At 35.8% G+C, this 7888-nt stretch overlaps 1 non-coding gene across 1 annotated transcript; it reads left to right on the top strand.

The window, feature by feature from the left end:
* Positions 1 to 3598: 3598 nt before the first annotated feature.
* Positions 3599 to 3700, top strand: LOC122127684. Its single transcript, XR_006151250.1, has one exon. It is a non-coding gene; the product is annotated as a U6 spliceosomal RNA (small nuclear RNA).
* Positions 3701 to 7888: the final 4188 nt, after the last annotated feature.

Genomic DNA, 7888 nt, shown 5'->3' with positions numbered 1-7888 from the left:
ATCAAAATTAAAAGTGGCCTCAGTTCCCATAGGGCTAATCAAAAGCCAAGAGATCACACATTCCACCTCATCAGGGACCTTCTGGTAGGAATAGAGTCTGGGCAAAGTCTAAGATGGAGATAAAATGAGACTGGGCCTAAGGAGGACACAAAAGAATGACCCTCTCTTTGACTACAAGTGAGTTGTGTAGTGAGACATGACAACTTCCTTCATATATGAAAATTCACTAGGTGAGTTATCTCACTACCACTTTGCAGGAGATCAGTGTCCCCAAAGGAGAAGTTGTTAAATGTTGTGACTGCCAGTATGCTCTCTAGGCTGTTGTCTCTCCCACACCTTCCCATGCAAGGAATGCATTGCTTCTTTTAGGCACGCAACTACTTGTCCTCACTCTTAGGCAGGAATACTGTAGGCTATTCTTTTGCCAACCTCTTGCATTTGAGGTAGAATAGGCCCAGGCACAGCTCATGCCAAGGGGTAGATTCAAGAAGGTGACTATAAGTTCATATTTGTATTGAAAAATAATCATATTAAAAGAATTAAATGAAATTAATAATTGAGAGATTTAAGGTTTATAGCTGCTAAATTTAAGTAATTATTACTAAAACATCTAGAATCATGGATTAGGAAGAGAACAGTGAAGTAGTTTCAATATAATTTGCAAAAGAAACACCATAGCCAGAACAATTAAAGGAACTATTGGCATAGTTCCATTTACAATCTTAGGAGTGACCTTGGATTGGAGGCTTTTAGAATAATATCTAAAAGAGAGGGACTTGCTTGGCACTGGTGGCTCACACCTGTAATCCTAGCTACTCTGGAGGCTGAGATCTGAATATTATGATTCAAAGCATGTCCAGACAGAAAAAGCCAGAAGTGGTGCACGGCACAAGTGGTAGAGCACTAGCATTGAGCTCAGGGACATTGCCTAGGCCATGAGTTCAAGCTTCAGGATCAGCAATACAACGACAACAAAACAATAATGATAAAAAGAAATAAAAGAAGGACTTAAGGATATGTGATGGAATGAGGCTGATGTGTAACTGTTTAGGGAATCTACAAGGAGACAAAATTTGGAGCTAAATAATATCTATTCATGACTAATCAAGGATGCAAAGCACATGCCAAATTCCTCTTCTCAAAAACTTGAAAACTTAGGCTAGGATGGTGGTTCAGTGGTAGAATGCTTGCTTGGTATGCATGAGGCCTTGGGTTCAATTTCTCAGCACCACATAAGCTGAAAAAGCCAGAAGTGGCACTATGGCTCGAGTGGTAGAGCACTAACCTTGAGCTGAAGAGTTGAGGGACAGGGCCCAGGCCCAGAGTTCAGGCCACATGACTGGCCAAAAAATAAAAATAAAAAAAACTAAACTAAACTAAACTTCCAAACATATCTTTTCTCATAATTGAGGAGAGGCTTCTTTTACAGGAATTCTCCTTATCTTGCCCAAGGGGATCAGAACATCAGTAGAATTTTCTTGTTGAGATGTAATGTGCTTAACTGTACTGAAGCTAATCATGGCTAGGAAAGTATGGACTGATAATGTTTGTTGTATTTTTCCTTATAAATATACAATATTTTCAGGTATTATATGAAATATATTTTATAATAAACAATAATTATACATTATATATAAGATATTAAATATATTATAATATAACATATATATTAAAAGACTTCCTAATTTTAGAGTTAGGAACAAGCAACATATTAAAAGAAAAATGCTTCAATCTCTGAGTAAGTTCTCTACAACAGGACAATTCCACGTTTCATTCTTATTACCCAGAGAGCAACATAGGAAAGCGATGCCCATGGAGGTGGTTCCCTGGATTTTGGAAACTGTTATTGCATATATATATATGCATATATATGAAATATTGTTTTATACTAGTGAATATATCTAAAACTATAATAACAGATAAATAAGTGAACACCTATGTGCACACACACTCAATCACTTTCAAATATAAGAATTTCTTTTCTATGCTGCCTATTCACCTACAGAGAGAGTACATGAGTTGCCATTGAATTGTCCTGGAAGTTCTTTATCTGGCTACTCTAGCTTCACATCCTTTGTTCTGTAAGTAGCCAGATGTTATCTGTTCAACAATAATACTTGTTACAGGCAAAAGTATCCACCCTGACACACAGAGAAACTTGGATGTCAGAAATGCCAGAAATAAGTGGGAGGTACACAGTACTTTTCAAAATTGAATAGATTACATATTTATTAGAAAGCTCGTAAGAAAAAATATTCAGTGTAGGATGAAAGACTTCAGAAAACTACAGTAAATGTTGTTTAGATGATTTTTTAAAACACAGTCTCTCAGGTGCTGGGAGGGTGGCTCAGTGTAGAGTGCTTGCCTTGCATGCATGAGGTCCTGAGTTTGATTCCTCAGCACCACATAAGCAGATAAAGATGGAAGAGGTGCTGTGACTCAAGTAGTATCACTAGCCTTGAGCTGAAGCATTGAGAGACAGTACCCAGGACCCAGAGTTCAAGCCCCACAACCAACAAAAACAAAACAAAACACAGTCTCTCACTTTTGTGTGCTCAACATTGTAACACCAGTGCTTCAGTCTAGGGCTAAGATTTTAGGTGTGGACATTTATCAACACTCCTGATTCAGATTCTAATTGATAAAATTTTTAATCAATATTTTGTTCTTATTAATTTTGCTCTTTGTAAATTCACATATACCTATAAAAAGCGGTGTGGCCATCCCAATAAAATTCTCGAAGTACTTACTAATGATGACTTACAAAAAGTTGTATTATATTACCCCAAGGAAAACAATGCTACAAATAAGGAAAACCAATAAATAAATATTAATGATTAATAAAATAAAAAACAAAACATTTACCACTGTTTCCAGTATTTGAAATGTACTACATATTCGATTTATTATTTTCTCATATTGCTGTACATTTAAAACTGCCTAAGTCTATGATGCTCAACAAGAATTTTATAGGCTATGAGCCTTTAAAATTACCCACTAAGATTATTTTTTATGGTTCATCTCATCATTTGTATATGGATTATACCATCATTTGTTCCTCGCTAACATATAAAATAAGGAAGCCCTTAAATTTTAACAGAAACTGTGAAGTTAATGTCTTAAATCTTCACTCTGCATCTTTACACAAACACTTTGCAACTTCTCATTAGTAAAGATTGTATAAACTCTGAAATGTACATACTTAGTAGTTTATGACTGCTACCATGAATCTTAAATGTTTTAATGAAAAGTTTTACAACCTGCTAAATAGTCTTAATTTTGGCATATATGAGCACATTCCCAAAATTAAACATATTTAAAACATTAAAATTTTAACAAACCTTAACAATATCTATAGTGTTCATTATGACAGGTTCCTTGTACAGAATAATTGAATTCCTCCTCCTACACATCCGTTGAACAACAAATGTCTGGAATTATTTTGTTTTTGACATGTCAATCTTGACTTTATTCTTAAATGTGTTCTTATGTAAGAAATACATGGTTCTAAAATTTCACGACAATTCTTTTGAATTTAATTTTTGTGGAATTGTCTAGTTTAAGAAAATCAATTACACTTTATATATAAAATTGTTTTGTGCTCATTTCATTAGCACATACACTAACATTGGAACAATAAAGAGAAGAATAGCCCCTGACTGAGGATGACACTCAACTTCGTGAAGCATTCCAGATTTTTAAAAGAACAGATTTCCTGATGGGATGTGGACAGAAGGTAACCTTAATGCCTTGTTGTTCGGAGTTTAAACTTGTTCGAAGACTTTGGAAAGTAGTATGGAGTTTCCTCAAAAGACTACAGAGAGCGCCCCTAAGGCCCAGCAATCCCATTTTGGGCATTCACCCAAATGATCAAAAACAAGACCATACTAAAACTACGAGCAAAACTATGTTCCTTGCAGCATTATTTACCATAGCTAAGATACATAACTAAACCCGATGCCCCACAGTAAACGAATGGATCAAGAAAATGTGTGTGTGTGTGTGTGTGTGTGTGTGTGTGTGTGTGTGTGTGTGTGTGTGTGTGTGTGTACTGGAATTCTATGCCTCAATCAGAAAGAATGACATCACCCAGTTTGTTAGGAAATGGAAAGACTTGGAAAAAATTATATTAAGTAAATTATGCCAGGCCCAAAGAAGTGAAGTTAGCCAGGCCCAAAGAAACATAGATCCCATGTTTTCCTTATTTGCAATAACTAGTATGTGTCTGAGACAAGGAGAAAAGGTCAGATAAGTCGATGTTAGGGGAATGAACCCTAAGATAAATATTCAAATTTTTTTTGTTCTTTGTTTTTTTCCTTTCATGCAATTTTTTCTAACATATTTATAAGACGACTTCTATGTTGCTTTGTATGTCCCTCCCCCAAGGTATAACCCATGCTTTCACTGCATTTGATGTTGGTATAATTTGTGGAGGGGAAGGAAAAAAACCAATTCGTTTAACTAGGGATATAGGTGGAACCATTGCAACAGTGAGATGTACAAGTCATTATGTCAAAAAATGAACTTTAATACTTCGAGGGGAGGAGGACCAGGTGGGGGAAGTGGGAGAGTATGGTAAGGGATGGGAATGGGAAACAAAGAGGAGGCAACAATGCTTGATAAGAAATGTAATCGTTATCTTGCCCATGTAATTGTAAATCCTCTGTCAGTATTCTCAAAATAAAAAAAAAGAAATGCACTCAATAACTAGCCCATGTAATTGTAACCCCTCTGTATGGTATTTTCACAATAAAAAAAAGAAACATAGGTCCTATGGTATCCCTTATTTGCAATAACTAATGTATCTCTGGGATAAGCAAAGAAGGTATGTTAAGGCAAAAAAAAAGGAGGAGGCAACAATGCTTGATAAGAAATGTACACATTACCTTTTCCATGTAATTTTAACTCCTCTGTATGGTATTTTCACAATTTAAAAAAAGAAAAAGTCAAAACATGTGCATATGACTAGAAAATATGATGTTAAGGTAAATGAACCTCAAGACAGGGACACAAGTGGTTTTTTATTTCTTTCTGTTGTTTCTAATATATTTATAATGTACGATGTGATTTATTTATATGTGTGTCCCCTACACTTAAACCCCTGTTTTCACTGTATCTGATGTTGGTGCACCTCCATCTTGTATATACACTTCTCTAATTTGGGGAGGGAAAAGGAAAAAAAAATTCTTAAATAAGGATACGGTATGACCCATTGCAACAATTTGATGCACAAGACAGTATGTTGAAAAATGAACTTTACAATTTAGGCGGGTGGGGGGAGGACAGTGTACTTGTGGAGGTGGGAGGGAAGGGATGGTGGGGGAAAAAAAAGGAGGATGTAACAATGCTTGATAGGAAATGTATTCGTTACTTTTTTCATGTAACTGTAACCAGTCTGTACAGTACTTTTACAATAAAAAAACATAAAAATGTTCTGGGATGGAAGACAATATTTCCCCTATTTTATCCATATAATATCGTTAACAAAGAAATTAATGCAAAACACTGATATGAAGATATTTTGAATAAATGTGTGTGTGTGTTTGGGTATGTGCATGCCTGAGCATTTTCATTCTCAGAGTTTGAATTCAGTGCATCAAGGTCTTGCTAGGCTATTCCTCTCTAGATTGATGAGCTACTATATAAGCTACATCTCCATTCTTGTCTCTTTGCTAGTTCATTAATTTTTTTAAAAAAGTAATCTCATGAATATTTTTTGTCCTGATTGGCTTCCAACGGTTATCCACGGATCTCAGTTTCTTGAGCAGATACCCGAGTAGACAGGATTACAGGTGTGACCAAGAAGCACAAGGCTTTCAGAATAATTTAAAAAGTAGAAGAAAATTTACTTCATGGAGGCTTGTTTATCATCTTCTGCTTTTAAAGCATTTTGGAGTGATTATATGTGAATTTATTTCATTTTTGGATTCTTAAAAGATAGTAAGTCCTTTTTTTGTTTTTGTTTTTGTTTTGGTCATGTGGCTTGAACTCTGGGCTTGGGCATTGTCCGTGCGCCTTTCAGCTGAAGGCGAGTGCTCTACTCCTTGAGCCACAGTGCCATTTCTGCTTTCTTAGTGGTTTACTGGAGATAAGAGTCTCATAGACTTTCCAGCCTGGGCTGGCTTTGAAGCGCAATCCTCAGATCTCAGCTTCTTCTGTAGCCAGGATTATATGGTGGCTTGAGCCACCAGCTACCATCTATTTTTAGTACTTTTTAAAATGTATACTGGAACTGTGGAACAGAAGAGATTTGTCTCTCTTTAGACCTCACTTACCAACACAGTCTGTGTTGAAGACATAATGTGACAGAAAACAATTACCGTGGGCAATAATTGCTAATATTTCTTGGACAACATGAATATTGAATTGAGAGTGTAAGGGAATGGAGAGGATTTTACCTACTTTTTATTGCTAATTTTTGGAAATTTTGATTCATTCACTTCCCCACTATATGTCTTTGGGCCATGCACTTAGTGCCTATAATTACAATATTTCCTAACACTAAAATGGTAATAATATTAGAATTATAGCAAATGTTTTCTTAAGAATTAAGAGAAATAAAACTTGGGAAATACTTAAAATAAACTTCTAGGAATGAGCTTACAATTACATGGGCAAGATAATGAGTATATTTCTTATCAAGCATTGTTGCCTCCTTCTTTGCATCCTGTTCCCATCCCTTCCCATCTCCTCCCACAGCCCCCCATCCCACCAACCCCCAAAACCCCCCACCAAAGATGTAAAGTTCGTTTTTCGACATAAGGACTTGTACATCTTATTATTGCAATGAGTCCACCTGCATCCCTATTTAAACGATTTGTTTTTTTCCCTTCCCCTCCAAAAATTATACCAACATCAAATACAGTGAAAGCATGGGTTTTACCATGGGGGACGGACATACAAATCAACAAAGAAATCATCTTATAAGTGTTTGAAACAATTGCAATAAAGACAAAAAACAATTGAATACTTATCTTGGGGTTCATTTCACCTAACATCAACTGATCTGACCTTTTCTGCTTGTCTCAGATATATACTAGTTATGTCAAATAAGGGAAACCATGGGAACTAGGTTTTTTTTGGGCCTGACTTAATTCACTTAATGTAATTTTTTCCAAGTCTTTCCATTTCCTAACAAATGGGACAATGTCATTCTTTCTGATGGAGGCCTAGAATTCCATTGTGTATATATATCACATTTTCTTCATTCTTTCATCTAGTGAGGGGCATCTGGGTTTGTTCCATATCTTAGCCATGGTAAATAATGTTGCAATAAACATAGTTGTGCTGGTAATGGACAAGGGTCTCATATCCAAAATATACCTGGAACTAAAAAAAATTAAATCCCCCAATGACAGATCCTCAAAGAAACAACTGCCCAATAAATAAGTGACCTAAAGACTTAAAGAGAAACTTGTCTGAAGAGGAAAGGTGGATGGTCAATAGACACATGAAGAAATGCTCAACCTCTCTAGCCATAAAAGAAATGCAAATCAAAACAACATTGAGATACCATATCACCCCAGTTAGAATGGCTATAATCAAGAACTCTAATAACAACAGATGATGGAGGGTATGTGGACAGAAGGGAACCTTAATGCATTATTGTTGGGAGTGTAAACTTGTTCAACAGCTTTGGAAATTAGTATGGAGGTTTCTCCAAAGACTATACATAGAGCTCCTCTACGATCCAACAGTACCACTTTGGGACATTTACCCAAATGATCACAAACTAGCCAGCAGTTTTTTAAAATACTAAATAGAATGCAATAAGGATTACAAAAGCCATTACATGTAATGAGAAACCAGAAGGAATGTTCTCTATTGACCATGCTCTGCTTCAAAGGCAGCCAGATGGATAAATTCTCATGCTGTAAATCAAACTGAT

Source organism: Dipodomys spectabilis, unplaced genomic scaffold (genome assembly GCF_019054845.1).
Source record: "Dipodomys spectabilis isolate Male_0828 unplaced genomic scaffold, ASM1905484v1 ptg000307l, whole genome shotgun sequence".
Classification (NCBI taxonomy): Eukaryota; Metazoa; Chordata; class Mammalia; order Rodentia; family Heteromyidae; genus Dipodomys; species Dipodomys spectabilis.
The sequence above is the reverse complement of the archived record's forward strand: the minus strand, read 5'-3'. Positions and strand labels throughout refer to the sequence as shown.